This window comes from Pteropus alecto, unplaced genomic scaffold, assembly GCF_000325575.1.
Source record: "Pteropus alecto unplaced genomic scaffold, ASM32557v1 scaffold272, whole genome shotgun sequence".
In the NCBI taxonomy this organism is placed as follows: Eukaryota; Metazoa; Chordata; class Mammalia; order Chiroptera; family Pteropodidae; genus Pteropus; species Pteropus alecto.
The window spans coordinates 346,778-364,699 of record NW_006432452.1 but is presented as its reverse complement, the minus strand read 5'-3'; the positions used below and the strand labels follow the sequence as shown (position 1 = coordinate 364,699).

The 17,922-nt window shown below is 34.8% G+C and overlaps 1 pseudogene; it reads left to right on the top strand.

The window, feature by feature from the left end:
* The first annotated feature begins 2,690 nt into the window (after positions 1–2,690).
* Positions 2,691–2,809, top strand: LOC112476180 (annotated as a pseudogene).
* Positions 2,810–17,922: the final 15,113 nt, after the last annotated feature.

Here is a 17,922-nt window from a genome sequence, read left to right as displayed (position 1 = left end):
TTAACTGTACTGATACTAAAGAGAAGTACTTGAGCTCTTGAGCCAAGAAACATCACTCCTCAAAGGTAAAACTATGAGCTAACTAAAAAGTTCTTTTAGCAAGAATAACAGCTTGCTCAACAAGACTAATTCAAGTCCTTGCCCCACTGGATTTACCAATTGAAAGTTATTTTTATAAACTCCGCCTACCTGCAGTCAATTTCCCCACATTGCAAGACCTGCCTTAAAATCATCCATCCCAGGCCCCCAAACCCTATAAATATCCTTTACTAACTTCCTCACTTTGAGACATTGCTAATCTTCTGTCAAGATGTTCCTCCCTACTACAGTAAATCTAATAAACGACTTGCTTGATCAACAGGTATTACATTACCTTAAAAATTACAATATTCATGTCCATTATTTCAAATGCTGGAGTGCCACTCCGTAAAAGGCCAATTTTGGATTACCTGTCATTACTGCAGATCCCATAAGTAGGCATGCATTTAGTCTAAATATAAATATTTTATATGCTCTCACATAAAATCTAAAATACAAATACTTGAATCCTCTTGTGTTCCAGGATGGTATTTTCAACTAAAAAAATTACAATTATTGAAAGAGAGGGTAAACTAGAAGGAGAAACTATCCTCATATATATTTTCCTTGCAGGTCTTGATCAGCTATTTGTTACTAGATTTATACTAGACTTAATTTACTTCTAGAATCTAGGAAATAAAAGAGGCTGGCAGATAAAAACAAAGTCTGTCTGTCAATCTAGAATGATGTTGATATGAGCTGAACACAAGAAATGTTGAATCCAATCAATAAATTTTTTGAACTAGATTGTCTCAAAAACAGGCACAGAAGACATCAGTAGGAGTTGATGAGTAAAATGTTCCTCTGCAATAAATTCAGTCTTTATTATATTTATCCTAATGTTTACCAGCCTTTTGCATGGAAAATATTTCCCCCTAGAAGAAAAATAGGTCTTATGCATGATTAAGCAACGAGATTCTCTGGTAATAATACTGCTAAAAACACATTGCATCTAAAGAGACAGAAATTTATAGTTCTCAATCACTGAATCTATGTGTGGACATCAGAGAGAGAGTGAGAGGGAGGCAGGGAAGAAGCAAGAGAGAGAGAGAGAGAGGGAGAGAGAGAGAGAGAGACAGAGAGAACAAGAAAGAAGAAAAAGAGAACGAAAAAATAAAAGAGGAAAGAGAAATGTTGAAAAAGAAAGGCAGGCAGACAGGCTTTTGGAAAGTGTTTAGAATTTTCCTAAGTCTCCCAGCTTGTCAGTGGTACAGTTGAAACCTGAATTCAAGTCTGATGCCAAAGTCACATAACTATAATGTCTTTAGATTTTCTATCACCAATTATTCCTTCTATTGCTCCCTCTCCTTTAAGTTATAATTTTCCACAGGTTTCTTCAATGTTATGCATTTATATAATTATTATAATCAAATAGTCACCTACATGTTAGAAAAGGAGACTTCACTTCTTTAACATGAGCTTAATGTCTTTAAAGTTTGAATGTCTTTTTAACAGATCCTTTAAATCTTATACTTCTGAATTATATTTGTTATTCATATTCTTTGGTATTAATATGCCATATTCTATAAGGCTTCCAATCATTCATTACACAGACTTAAAATCATTGATACTCTACTAAATGCTTATTGAAGTCCAATTAGTAATTTAAATAGTGTTTCACCAGTTTGCAAAGATTAATTATCTCATCCATTATGATGACATTAAAATGTGTTTTACATTGTAATTAGCATCGATAAAGTAAGGAGTGAGACTTTTCATCTATTATGAGAAAAATGACATGAATTTTAATATCGACGAAATGCAAATGTTCATATCTTAAGTCTGTTCATGGTGCTTATTAAATGTCTCCAACACTAAATTTATTGTATGTATTCAAATTTGTTGATAACTCTCTGCCAGACTTTAGATATAGCATATTATTCAAAAAGCGGTCATCTGTACTTAGATGAGAGATATATATTCATTTATTCACTCATCCATTAATTCAACACCTACTTAGTATACTCCCTTGTGCTAAAATCTCTTCTTGGTGCTGGGTTTACAGTGATGAATCAAACAGAACAGGATCGTGACCTTTTGGCATTGAACAAATAAATATCTCTTGGTAAGTGCCATAAAGAAAAAAAAAGAAGTATATGGGAACCTGAGGCCTATTTAATATCTTTAATGACCAATTGACAAATCGGATTAGACAAATGAAAAACAGACTTTGTTTTGGAGCAGCATCTTCGAAATTACCTGCTGGGCAGTTTCTTGATCACGAAGAGATTTGAGGGCCCCCAGGAGTGAAGGTAAAGAGTCTGGGCAGCAGAGGTCTACTCAGGGGGCTTACAATAGAAGCTCTTTATTAACTTTATTAGGATTTCCTTAAAACACTATAGTGTGCTATGTGGTATCCAAAATTTAATCACATGAAATATGGTGTCATGTATTGTGAGTTTAAAAAAAAAGATTTTCAAATAGCCTGAACTGTCAAAAGTGCAGAGAATGAAGCTTATACTTTACATAACTTACTGTACACTGAACTCAGAAATTCCCCACAAATCAAGTATTCATCACTTCCTAATCCTCTCATGATCGCCATTTCCAGTACAAGAACTTTTCCCAGTTATATTTAAGAAAAGATTATGGACAAAAGAGAGCACCTGGGAGTCTACTGCCATGCTACCCTGAACGAGCTTGATCCTGTCTGATCTTGGAAGCTAAGCAGGGTCGGCCCTGGTTAGTGCTTGGATGAGAGACCACATAGGAAGACCAGGTGCTGTAGGCATAAAAAAAATATAAGGGATTATAAACTGACAAGGTCCTTGCAATCTGTGAGGTCAACCAAGGGTTGCCTCACCTAAAAAATAAAAATTAATTAATTTAAAACAAAACAAAATCAAGGTTCCTGAGATGCCATCTTCCCACAGTAAGCTATGGAGGAAACTCCCTTTGTTTAAAAAAAAAAAAAAAAAAAGACAGCAGTTGGGAGTGGCAATCATCATCAATCATGCTATACCCAGAGCACATTACCATTGAGTATTACTCTATTTCAACATTTTAACACCTAAAATGTACTTTAACATATGTGACATACTCATGGTGAAACAAAGATTAAGTTCTCGTGATTTCTTTTTGTTTCTAACATTTTCAGGAGTAATACATAAAGACAGTTATAATGCATTTTCTTGGTCTTCTTTTGTCCAAGTTAACTGCTATATGTTCTTTCAACAACTTTCCTATGTAAACTGGTTTTTGTATTTCAACTGTCTGCTTTTTCTAATATATTCTCCTTAGGGTTAATGATGTCAAGTATTATATAAAGCTCCCAATCCAGGTACTGTTCTCAGAGGTTTATGTATGTTAACTTATTTAATCTCACAAAAATCCTATAAAGTAGATTCTATTGTTATCCCTACTTTATAGATGAAAAAACTGAGGCATAAAGTACATTGCTCAAGGCAACACAACTAGTACAGTCGGAGATAGGAAACAAACCCAGGAAGATAAGTTCCATATTCTGTGCTTTGATAAAATGTCCAGAATCACATTTAAAATGTGAATGTTTTTAATTGTTTGACATTTATATTATACTTTATGTATGCATTTATTTATAGTTTACACATTATTTCTATCTGTATGAAAATCATGAAATACATGAATTCTTTCTAAGCCTGATATGGGAAAGTTGCCAAAGTACATGCTAAAATTACATTGGCTTTATTTTAGTTAAAATTTCATTCACTGTTAATCCACAAAGGAAAGAAAAAAAAAATGCAAGTCCAGAGTTTGATATACATATACTTGAAAAGAAGGGGGTGGGGAGGAGGAGGAGAAGAAGGGGAAAGAAACAAACTAGCAAACTAAAATCACACCAAAACGCCCCCCTAAGGAACATTTGGTATAAACTTTCTCCCTTTTTTCCTTGTAAATAGACTGAGAACTTAATATTTCTCTTGATATAACGATGGGAAAAGAGACATAGGTATATCTAAAATCAGAAGAATGAAAATTTATGTCCTTACCTGTCTATAGCTTACTAAATTAGCAAATATTGGCACTTAGCAAGCCAAAACTTGCTAAGTAATGGATAAGCAGAGAGCTTCTGAAAATATATAACTCATCCATGTTCTTTGCTTTTCTGAGGCTCGCTGTAGATATGCATTTTCAGAACTCTCTCCTAAGCATTTTTCAGCACAGTAAAATATTCCTATAGAGTACTTTATTAAAATATCAATTTACCTATTCTGAGAGTCTAAGCCTCTGCCCCACACTCTTAACAATATATAGTGAACTCTCACTGTAACAAAGCCCATAAGCAGTAGTATTTGTCCTTATTTTCCAATATCTGAACTAGGTCAGAATTTTATAGAATGATGCTTGTTTAATAAGTGCTGTTATCTCTTAGTAAGTCATTTTACCCTTGCTCCCACCAAGACCGTAAAGGAAATGTCATTTTGAAGGAAACATTATTGCACATTTATAAATTCTAATATTAAGCAATGTCCTGTTTAAAAATGAACAGTTATTGCTTACAACTGAGTATGATCTAAAGAATAAATCATAAATAGATTGCACATACAAAACAACTCATGAATAGAAAATTTTAGAATTACGAATGTTATTCTAAAATTTTGAACACACAAAAGGTTGCAACAATATAAAAGTTTGAATGCATAAAAGGTCGCAATATTATAAAATTGTTTAGTTCTTCTAATCAAAGGGTGAATGCACCATTCAAAAAGAAGGAAAGAAAGGTTATATAGTGTGGAGCTATTAAAATTTTTTAAATAAAATTCTAATCTTGATAATTACATTTCTCAACATTAGTAATAAAATAATAAATAAAAACAAATAACATTTTTGTTAATAGTTGAAAAAAGTCCTGCATTGTCACTTTATAAAACAAAAATTGATCAAGTTCATATAAATACTTTGTGTCAGTCTTTTTAAACTGATTTTAATATGACATGCATTTATCTTGATGTTCTTTCTCTCTCCCTCCCTTTCTTCTACCAATGATTTTGAAAACACAGTTCTCAGTGTAAATGAGTATACCTTCCAGATTTGATACTGGTCATGCTTTCAGATTAAATTCTAATCTAAAAATATGAAATCAACTTATGAAAATATAATTAGTTAAATATCTGTAAAAAAATTCAAGTGAGTTTTTATACACAAGGCCAAATAAAACATGTTTTTAATTTTCTAACTAAAGTTAGATTGGGATCTATAGTTTATTCAAAATAAAAGTGGAAATGATCCCTACACCATCCATTCAAAAGACATCATGTCAAAATGGAAATGCATTTCTGCAACTGGAATGTGAAGTAGATTTTTTTTGTGTCCCATCATATTGTGTATGGACAGAGAGATGGGAGCGGGGTAAAATGATTTTAAGGGAAAATAGAGTATGCCACATGTCACCAAAACATCCAACTGCCTGAATGTCTTATGATTTACTGACATTTTCCATTTTGGAACACTGCATTTGTATAGTCCATAGTATCACTGTGCCTATTGTAACTTGGTGTTTTGCTCTTAGGCATTGCATAAAGAAAGACTTTAGTTTTAAACTCCTTGGAGATAACTGATTTTAAACATATAAATGTTGAGAAACTAAAAAGATAACTCTACAAAACTTTTAGAGAGAGACAGAGGAAAAAAAAGAGCGAGAGAGATTTATTTATGAAGCAGCATCTGGATAAAAGCAAATATGGAAAATTCCATAGATTTTTAAAAATTCATTTAAAAACTACCCACTGTGAATGCTAGGGAATACTCTCTGTTTTCTATGTATGATTATCAAAGTCGAAGCCAATGTATACAAGTCAGTTTGAATCAATAGAGAATATAGTCAATCAATTACTCATATTTTATTTTAAAACTGACCATGGTTTGAGAAATTAGCTCATGCTTGATTTTCCAACAGTTTTATATGAGTGGGCACATCGAATGAAGGACTTAAAAGTATTGTTGCATTCTGATGTCAGAATTTATTTTGATTGCATTCTGTTCGATCTTAATAGCCTGCAGCTGTGTGAATGTAAGGGCTGCCTTCTCCTTTTCCAAAAAACAAACTCTACATGATAGAAGATAATTTCCTTTAGTCTCACTTGGACTCAATAAGTAAGAATATAAAATCACAGTGTTGGATAGTTAGGCATGCATGAGTGACAAGAGTGAAGCCCAGCTATGTAACCATAGAAACTTCTCTTGAAGATCTTCCTTAAGAACCTCCCAGAAATACCTCCCTTTTAGGGTTATAAATTACCCCAAATCCTAGAACACTAAGGTCACAAAAGCTGCTGGTTAAACCAGTCACAAATGCATACAAAGTAAGTACTACCCCAACCTGCCCACAACCTCAGCCTTATCATACCATTATTATAATATCATGACTATGGCTGGAAGCTCATGAATCTAATAACGGACTGAATTCTGGGTAAGCACATGCATAGTAGGCAAAGTGTTAGAGCGGCCAGCTGTCAGTCAAGATAACCTCACATACAGATCATCGAGTATCTCCCATCACAGCCCAAGTATAAACAGACCTTCCCACTTCCGCATTGTTATAACTCTCCTTGTTGAAAACCTACTCCTCTGTCTTATCTATTCATCTCTCAAATTCCACAGGGCTACAGCCTTCCTTAGCGCAGCCTGTCTCCTTCTAAATGTATTTTCAATAAATCTTTTTCTAAATCTCACCGACTTATAATTATTTGCTGCGTCGGTGGAGAAGAACCAAGGGACAACACACCACACAACACACAACAGCAGATTTCGCATCACTCCAGCAGTAACAATAGCATTTAGCCCCAACTTCCCTCTACTCTCAGTTCTATATGAACAATAAATTTATGGTATGAAAAAATCATGTGATTCTCAAAAGGTGGATTACTGAGGTTACTGTGGCAACCTTTTTTTTTTATATAAAGCATTGTAATACAATTTAAACTGAAAGAAGATACTTGAGGAGCTAAAGCCTATTGATTGCTTTAAAGCTGTTAGCCTTTAGCTACCATATCTGGGCTACTTCTTATGATTATGAAGTCACAACTAAGAAAAGAGTGGCAACCCTAGATATACATGTAGGCTAAGCACCCAGCAGTTTAAGTAGTAGATGTGTTGTATGGAAAAAAGATTAGAAAATACAATCTAAGTTGTAAAACTGGTTTAAACTTTGATATAAACTTGCGTTAACTCTTTTTGGCTTATTCGCTCCAGCTTCTCTTGGTTGTTGGAAAAATATTTTTTGGTACTAAACATCTTTGTTTTTCCTGCTTTGCCTTCCTTGTCAGGTTGGGGAAATCATTTCTATAAGAATTAAGTTCCGAGATAATAAAGTAATTAGTAGGCTGGCCAAGAATGACCCTTGAGCAAGATGGATTTTTTTTTTTTTTTCCTGCGTGGCTAACTGTATTACCTTAGTTAAATGGTTTAATCTTCATTTCCTTTATTTCCAAACTTACTGATGAGAATGGTTCAGGGAGCAAGTGAGAAAATAGAACACACTTTAAGACTTCTGGTTGTATGTAATAAAGTAGGAGAAGTCTTACTACATGTCTTCTCTCAAATTTCTCCAAAAGGAAAATATAATAAACAAAATGGAGAATAAACAATACAATAAATAATTCCTCAGCTCCATGTTGCTAAGAATGAGAAGTCAGGACTGAAATAATGCTGGAGGTTACCAGTACCACCTTAGAACTGTTAAAAATTAAGGACCAGCATCCTGAAACACATAACCGATGTTCCTTCCATAATGTTGGGGGGGGGGGAAATTTGCCCCTTATCCTTCTTAGTTCTTTTGGCTGGTCTAATGAATTGACACAAAACAGATTAACAAGAGAAACAAATAAATGTAATTTGTATATACAGAGGTCTCATAGAAATGGAACCTAAAGAAATGATTAAAAGAGGAAGCTTTTATATTTTTTAGGCAGATGAACCATAAATTTGTAAAGCAAAGAAAAAGAAACCTAGGCTTGGGTGCTTAATTTGTAAAAAAAAAAGTAACAAGGTTTGTTTATACAGACTTATCAGACCTGAATTCTCTATCTGTGGTGATAAGGATGTTGCTCTAACCCCTGGTACAGGAAGGGTACCTTTCACATGGGATTTTTATTTCCTGCTTCAGGGGGCATAAAGGAGGGTCAGAGTGTCTTTTTTGCACCAGCTGTTTCTCAAGTAACTTTAACTCAAGATAACCAGTATGCCACTTTGGCATATTTTGGGACAACCTGTCCTGAGCTGCAACAGAATACACTGAGATCTAGGGTCATAGGAAAGGTTGAGAAGGTTCCTGTAGAGGCCCCGGTGTGATAATACAGAACCACAGGAGAGGGGAGTTAAAGGAAAACATGTGTGCTTATAAGCCATTTCTCTTTGAAAGAAAGCAGAATTTGCCACCCAAAAATATGTTTCTGGCATAAGAATTATCTTGAGCTGGTTATTTTTAAGAAACAGCAGACAGAGGGAAAACTCTGAAAACCTACTGGAATTTACCCTTTTGTAAGGAACATTCACATTTATAAGGAAAATCTCCATTCCTAAGGGTGTCTACCTTTCTATACCAGGAAGAACAGATAACTCTGAATCTCTAGAAACTTATCACTGGAGAAGGCAAGGACGTAAGTCTTCATAACAACCTTATCCTTGTTTACTGTGCTTTGCCTGGTCACCTCCCACAACTGCTCCCTATCCCCAGCATTTTTCTTCCTCTTTAGCTGGAGATCGTATTTAAGGTGATGGCTTGGACCTTTTCAGGAAGTTGTTCAGTTTTCATGGGTCTCGCCCATGGATACAGGAGGTATACACATTATTAAACTTCTATTTGTTTTTCTCCTGTTAATCTGTATGAGACTAAGGAGTCTCAACCAAGAACCTAGAAGGACAGAGGGAAAATTATTTTTCCTCTCCACATAGCATACAAGATTAAACTATGAAAAATAATTATATTTCTATATATTAGCAATGTTCACTCTGAAAATAAAATAAAGAAATAATTTTATTCACAATAGCATCAAAAAAGATTAAAAGAAAAAAACTTAGAAGTAAATTTACCAAAAGAAGTATAAGATTTGAATACTGAAAACTACAGAACGTTTCTGAGAGACATTAAAGACCATCTAAATAAATGAAGATGATCATAAATTAGAAGACTTATTGTCAAGATGGTAATTCTCCCCAATTTTATCTATTAATTCTGGGAATTCTTCTCAAAATACAGTTTTGTAGGAACTGGCATGCTGATCCTAAAATGTATATGAGAAAGCAAAAGAAGTAGAATAGCCAAAACAATTGGAAAAAAACAAAAAACAAAAAAAGACTATTCAATTTCAAAACTTAATACAAAGCTCTAGAAATCAAGGCAGTATAGTATTGACTCAAGGATAAGTATATAGACCAATGGAACAGAATTAAGAGTCCAGAAATAAAGCTTTACATTTATCATTATTTGATTTTCAACAAAGATGCCAATGTAATGCAATGAGAAGTTAGTGTTTTTGAGAAATGATGCTGACCAGAAATTAATATGTTATATGCCAATTATACTTCAACTGAAAAAAAGAGAAAAGAAAGGAAGGAGGAAAGGAAGGAAGGAAGGAAGGAAGGAAGGAAGGAAGGAAGGAAGGAAGGGGAAGGAAGGAAGGAAGGAAGGAAGGAAGGAAGGAAGGAAGGAAGGAAGGAAGGAAGGAAGGAAGGAAGGAAAGAAGGGAGGGAGGGAAGAAAGAAAACACTGGAACAATGGGGTATCTATTCATAAGTTTAAAAAAAAGAACTTAGACTCTTACAATATACACAAAATTAACTCTAAGTGGATCGTAGACTTAAATGTATGAGATAAAACTCTCAGATTTTTAGTATTGTTAACTATAAGCATAATGTTATTGAAAGGGTTCAGAACAGGATCCCTAAGGGATGTGCTACTTTGGCATGTGGATCATTTTGAACTGAAGGCATTCGAGACCCTGAGAGCCCAAGAGAAATGTCTACCTCTTCCATAAAAATTAAAATTAGAGGACTTGTCCATAATAAGAGTTATTATCAGGAACAACTTTGATGACCTGTCTACAGGGCAGGGCAAACTTCTAATTACTGAACACTTGTTCCTCTTATCATCCTGCAATGAACTTCCTCCCTTCTGAAGCCCCAAGGTGCCTTACTCCATCGTTAGCTCAGAATGTCATATATACCTTATTTTGACTTTCTGTCTCTGAACCTCTCACGTATGCAGGATCTCCAACTCTCTCATGTATGTGGAGTTCCCATACATATGTATGTGATTAAGTGTGGTCATTTTTTCTTGTTAATGTCTCATGTCTATTTGATTATTAGACCAGCTGAAAGAACCCTGAAGGGAAGAGGAAATTTTCTTCCTCCCCCACAATGTACAATAGAGAGCTCTAGAACTTTTTCACTTTGCATAACTGAAACTTTGTACCCATTAAATAATAACTCTTCATTTCCCCCTCCCTCTCTCCTTTGCCAACCACCATTCTACTTCCTGCTTCCTTGAGTTTGACTACTCTATAGATACCTCATATAAATTGAATCATGCATTATCTGCCTTTCTGTGACTGGCTTATATCACTTAGTATATGTTTTACTGATGATTTTAACCTAAAAAAAGAAAGAAAAAAAAAACTCATACTCTTTCCTGTCCCTTTGCCCCTCTTTACAGAAATCTTTTCAGACCTATTTTCTCTTTGTGGCGAAAAATACATAATTTTAAATTTAACAATTCTTCCTATGTACTTCAGTTCCTCCTCCTCCTTTAAATTCAAGTAAATTAAATGTAAGGTTGTGTTAGAAATGTTTTTCTCACTAACCAAGGACATTCTTGTTTTCTTAACCAGAAACCTGGATACAGGCAGTTGCAGGAGTTGTTCATAATCCCAACATCACCAAGGATAGTGGCTATTCTATTCTGTCTACCACCTTCACCATCATACATGGCTACTGCACCTCTAGGCATCAGGTTCTTATAACAGTATCCCAAGCAGAAAGTAAGGCATAAGGGTAAAAGGCCTTTTCAGAGAAGACAAAAGTCTTATCCAAAAGACAAAAGTCTTTCTCAAAAGGCTCATAGAAATATCACCTTGGATTAGAAAAGTTTATCTTAGCTGCAAGGGAGAGTAGAAAATTAGTATCCAGCATTCTTTGAGTTGGGTGCAAAAGAATTCCAGGGTTTTATCAGGAAGGAATAAAGGGTGAATAGATGTTAAACAGATAATGTCTGCCAGAAATCCTTTTTATTAAAAACAGCACTTTTTATGATCCAATATTTTTAAAGTTGTGTCTATCTAAATTTTTGCCAGCATTCACACAGAGATGCAAGCAATACTATTTACCAAATGTAGGTGATGTATATTTATGAATGGTTAAATTTGGGGTAATATTTTTGCTTTCAGCTTTATCAACACTTGAATCACTTTCGAACACGTATCAATTTTATAATATTAATAAACCAATTATTCTTTAAGAAAACTTTAAAGATTTCCTGTGAAAATCAAGATGCCTTTAATGACAATATATTACTAATCACAAATCTACATGAAAAGAAACTTAAAAAATCAGTTTTAAATCTATGGTACACTGATTTCTCTAAAGTCATGTAGATACTATTATTTTAACAAAAGTATATTGAAGACAAAGAAATTTAAATTACTACAATATATCACTACATATAATAAATATAAATAGATTTTATTTGAACTCTATAAATCCAGTATAAATAAAAAGTCATATATAACAGTAATATACTGCTGAATTCATAAAAATCTTTTTTTTTTCATAACAGCCTTTTATATTGTTCAATAAATGTTGGTTCCCTTCCTTTTCCTACAGATGGTACTAATATTTCAAGCTTACAGCTATTTCTTCCTACATCATAATTACATTCAAATGCGGGGCAGAGCTTTCAGCAGGCCATCTCACTGTGAAGTAATTTCATGAACAGTGTTCATCAAAGTTTCCTTAAAAGAACCCTTAATCTATACCAGTAATTGATCAAAATCATCCTGCTAACCAAAGATATTTCCTAACTTTACAAACTAAGACATTAAAAAAATTAGCCAACACCCAATATCTGATTTTATACAATCCCTTCTCCTTCTTTCAGATGGAGAAAGAGGGAACAGATGAAGGAAGAGAGAAGATCAATAACCACCGGGCATAATTGCTATTTGTGCCATCATTGATGATTTAAAACAGGAGAACTACAAATAAAACTTAGGGAACATCGGAGTGGGGAAAAATGGTGTAGATAATAGAGGCTTTGTTCATCCCTCTTGCGACCAAATCAAATTTGTGACGGAAACACTGAGCAAATAGCAAGGAAAGTCACTGTGGTTCTAGACGAACAGAAGCCCTATAACTAGAGAGAGAAATAAGCAATTGCCCTGCATTGGTAGAAGGTGGGAGGGGGCAAAGACACAGGCTGCATGTATGGTCCTGAGCAATTGAGTGGGACAGAGGCTGCTGCAGACACCTCTTAAAGGGGCTATGCCTGCCAGCGGAATTTCACAGTGACAGACGTGCTCACTCTGAGCACCAGTGTTGGGTCGACTGCACAGGGGGCACCAGGGACTTATAGCAGGACACTGAGTTGTTAGAGTGAGGGCCAGAGGCAAAGATCTCTACCAGACAAGAGTGACGGCAGTTCCTCTGTTGAGCCTTCCCCCTTCCCAGTGTGTGGATGCAGTGTATCCATAGCTGAGAATTCATCAAACTGGATAACAGAGGTCACTCAGCCCAGAGGATTCTCTGAAACTCCGCCTCCACCAACTTGCGACCCCACCCAAGCCACATCCAGTTGTGTCCTTGGTGAGTCAGGTGCTCCTTGCTGAGCAGTGCCAAGATTCACACTAGTGGCAGCTGACCTCAGCATGGTTTCTTGAGACAACTATAAGCACAGCATCTGTGGATTGCTTGCTGAATCTTAGCAGGTGGCCCTGGAGGGGCACAGCCTGGGGCTAAACCTGGCCTGCGGCTGAACCCCTCTCAGGACTGTGCCAATGAACATCTACCACACAAATCCATGCTAATAAGACCGGGAAACTTAGGAGCTTTGCTTAGTCCATAGAGATAGACACAGAAAAGCAGCCAAAATGCGGAGACAAAGAAGCAGAAATCATACAAGAGAACAGAACAGAGATCCAGGAATAATGGAGTCAAGCAATCTAAGATGCATAGTTCAAAACACTCAATGAACTTAGGGGACTTGTAGATGAATTCAGTGAGAACTTTAACAAAAAGATTAAAAAACATAAAAATGAAAATGGAAATCATAAAAGGAACCAGTCAGAAATGAAGAACACATTATCTGAGATGAATGAGGGTATTCCAGGGATTAAATAGAGTGGATAAAGAAGAGGATCCAACCACCGATATAGAGAACAGGGAAGCCAAGGACACTCAATCAGAATCGCAAGAATAAAGAAGCCAAGAGTATCACAATCTACCAGATTCAGAGTTCAAAACGCTGGTTATAAAGATATTTAATAAACTTAGAGGAAGAGTTGATAAACTCAGTGAGAACTTAAACAGAGATATAAAAATATAAAAATGGAGATAGATAACTTAAAAAAAGAACCAGTCAGAAATGAAGAATACAATAACTGAAATGAAGAATACATTAGAAAGAATCAACAATAGATTGGATGAAGCAGAGGATCAAATCTGCACCTTGGAAGAGAAGGTTGAAGAAAACACCCAATCAGAAACTTTATGTTTAAATGTTTCTTTAAAGAGCAAAAAGAATAAAAGAATCCAAACAATTTCAGATAGTTTAAGGGACCTCTGTGATAATAGCAAGTGTACCAATATATGCAATAGAGAGGTACCAGAAGAAAATAGAGCAAAGAATTGAAAACTTATTTGAAGAAACAATTATGGGAAACTTTCTTGTCCTGGTGAAGGAAATAGACATACAAACCCAGAAACTGCAGAGAGTGTCAAAAAAGATGTACCCTACCAGACCCACACCAAGAAACAATCAAAATGCTAAAGGTTAAGACAAAAAAAGAATTTTAAAAGCAGCAAGGAAAAGCAGTTAGTTACCTACAAGGGAGCTCCAATAAGACTGTCTGATGATTTCTCAACAGAAACTTTGCAGGCCAGAGAGGATATGAAGAAGTATTCAAAGTGATGAAAAGCAAGGACATACAATCAAGGTTACTCTACCTAGCAAAGCTATCATTTAAAATAGAAGGACAAGTAAAGAGCTTCTCAGACAAGAGAAAGGTAAAGGAGTTTATCACCACCAAACCAGTATTACAAGAAATGTTAAAGGGGCTTCTTTAAGAAGAAGAAAAAGATCAAAATATGAATAATAAAATGACAATAACTACATATCTATTAACAATTACTTTAAATATAAATGGACTAAATGCTCCAATCAAAAGATAGGGTGGCTAAATGGATAAGAAAACAAGGCCCCTACATATGCTACCTACAAGAGACTCGCTTCAGATTAAAAGGCACACACAGACTAAAAGAAAGGGGATGGAAAAAGATATTTCCTTGATGTACCTAGAGGGTATTGCATTGAATGAAATGGGTCGGATAGAGAAAGACAAATATCACATGATTTCACATACATGTGGAATCTAAAGAACAAAATAAACAACAACAGCAGCAGCAAAAGTGGAAATAAACTCATAGATACAGAGAGTATTTTGAGGGCTACTAGATGGGAGGGGGTTTGGAGAACAAAAAAAAAAGGCAAATGGATTAAGAGGTACAAATGGATAGTTGCAGAATTGACATGGAGATGTAGAGTGTAACATGGGGAAGATGGTTAATAATGTTGTAATAAATATGTAAGGGAGAAGAAGGGTACTAGATTTAGTGGGGTGGTCACTTTGCGAGTTATGTGGATCTCTGATCACTTGGCCTTACAACTGAAACTGGTATATTATTGTATGCCAACTATAATTTTTAAAAAACTGATTGAATTGTACAATGTAAATATGAGAAACTAATTGTCTATTATATTTCAATAAAGCCAGGAAAAAAAAAAAAAGCTTAGGGAACATCGGTTACATTAAAATATTTTCAATCCCAATACTTTAGTCTACTGGTTATAAAACTATGTCTTTCAGACTAGTAGCATCGGCTTCACCTGGGAATTTGTTAGGGATGAAAATATTGGGACCCCATAGCAGACCTACTGAATCTACAGAAACTTGCGTTTGTAGAGACCAATAATCTATTACCAAGGTGATTCTCATGACTCCTCCACTTTGAGAAGCCCTGCTCTAGTTTTTATCCAACTCAGTTTCCCTAAAGCTTTTTCTTATCTCTTTTTTTTTCTCCTCATGTTTTATTCTAGCCTTTGAGTCCAGAGGGGGTATTACTTGTCCTCGTGATAGTATGTAGCATTAAGGCTCTATTTTTACCTCAATGGTTATAAATGTATACCAGTTTATAATTTCATACTTTCAGAAAGAAGAAACCAAGAGACTTTCTCAAGATAATAATGTTTATTTACCTTGGAGTCCAGACCTCTAAATATCTATCTTGTCCTCCAAAAGAACATGATTCTGGAGATGACACTTCTTTTTTATCACAACTCTTTTATTCACTTCTCTGCTTTCTCCTAAAAAAGAGGGTAGAGAGAGGAGGGGCAGGAAAAGAGATTAAAAATCAGAGAAAAGTTGAAGTTTCCTACAAATAAGTATACCTATGGTTGCATACTTAGAATTTTCTTCTCCATTTTATTATTTTTTAGTAATGAAAAAAGCTCTTTGAACTATTTGGAAACTTCAAATGTGAAAAAACATTTGGAATTCTTTTCACTTGAGCTTCAAGATCACTGGATTAAGCTGTATTCCTCACATTGTTTCTAATGAAGCAAGAGAGATTGTGCTATTTTTGTAGCCATATATGTTTGTCAGCTCATTAGCATCACTCATTTTTTTGCTTTCTCTTTTTTCTTTAATATATATATATATATATTTTCCCTCATTTCCATTCTCTGTACTTATATGACACACAAATCATCCCTTATTTCCTTGGAGATATATAATGCTTTCAGTGAACATTTTCTATGAAAGACTTATTTTTACTAAAACTATGCTAGTTTTCCCCTTCTTAAACTATTTGTTTTTAAATGATCATTTCTAGGGGTTTGACTTATTGAAAAATTTGATTTGGGTTAAAAAGTGACCCCAAATATATTTCAAAATTAATGCTAAGAAAACTTTTTTTTTCTCAAAACAAATCTTTATGTTCCTTTATTGGAGTAAGATCTCTGACCAGTATACAGTGATGTATTTACTAAACAGAGACCTATGCAGAAATTACATTCTATCCATCTAGATAGGTTTTCATTACACTTTGCCTATTGATGGAAGAGTTCCATTTATAAAATTTTATACATCAAAAAGCTTTGAATTTGACTAGGCTTTCCGTTAATTCGCCTCTGAAAAAGTGGCACTTAATTTTAGCTACTATTATTTTATAGTGTTAAAAACCTTAGGCATTAGGTAGCTTCTCAAAATGTTACTCTATGGACAATGGTATTTGGCAGACAGAGCAGAGTCCATCATCTTACCTAGATTCACACAGACAGGTCTCATTTGAGAATTATATGCTAACAGCTAGTACTTAGAGACAAAAGTACTCTTAACCTGAGTTTCTTACCACAGTATGGACTTCTTACTTTGAGAGATTGTTTTCTAGGCCATATTTTATAGTGCCGACAAAGACATGCCAACAATTGCCCCATGTGTAACTCGGCGTTAGAGCACCAGGTCTGTCTGATGATGGTGGCAGGCACTAATACATCCAGGTAAATAAATGTCATTTTAAAAAATGCCAAATTGAAATGCAAATTAAGGGTATAACACACTCAGTACTGAGTTTTGAGCAATCAGATATTCCAAATGACTTGAAATTTTTAGAAACTGACAGCAAATTGTATTCATGATGTTACCCAGCTATAGAAACATTAATACATTGATTCACATCTCTTTACTCAATCCACGTAGACCTGAGGTCATCCTGCAAAGTGCGTTATCAAAAAATACGGAGTTAGGGTGACAAAGTTCGACAATAGGTTATACAAGTCAAACTTGTTCTGAGGGAAAAGCATCAAATCCTTTGTGTACACATTTAGTTTTATTGTAACAAAGCAACTTGTACACTTTTGATGTTTAAAACTGAGCATCTTTCCTTTGTAGTTAAACAAAAAGAAAATTTTAAAAATAAACAGGAACAAAATTACAATAGAGAATGTCAATTCCAAATAAGATCCTACAGGTTCTGCTGATTCTCCCATCAAGTGTCAGAGTTCAAGTCATCATTAGGAGAGAATTTTATTTTAAAAGTGTCATCTTAAACTGCAAGGATGTCTGTTAAACATCACAGTTAAATATGCCAAAGGAGAAGCCATATTGTCAAAATGCCCACTTATCCCACTCAAACATCTCAAACTCACCCTTTGCTGATCTTTTATAACCTCATTTTTTTGTTTTGTTTTGTTGTTTTTCTTTTTTTAAACAAGTGAAAATAGACAGATACATGTTGGTAAATGCTAACCGTCCATATTCACATACAGACACAGTGTAATCTCTGAGCCCAATATACAGAGAAAGGAGGAAAAAAGCTAGAATTCTATGTACTACTTACTATACAGGGGCCTAGCACCCTCCAGGTTCCAGCAGAGCTAAGGGAGCAGAAGTTTTTTGTTTTTTGTTTTCCCCTACAGTGCATAGTGGTGTTGATTCCATAGTTTTTGTTGAGACAGCAAGGGATAAAAATGAATTTGGAACAGAAAGGGGCAGAGATTCTTTTTTCACTGTATTCTGCTTAAGGTATCCCTGCCCCCTCCACACACACACACACAATAAGGTGAGAACCATGGTGTAAAGGAGAGAAAAGAGACCTCAA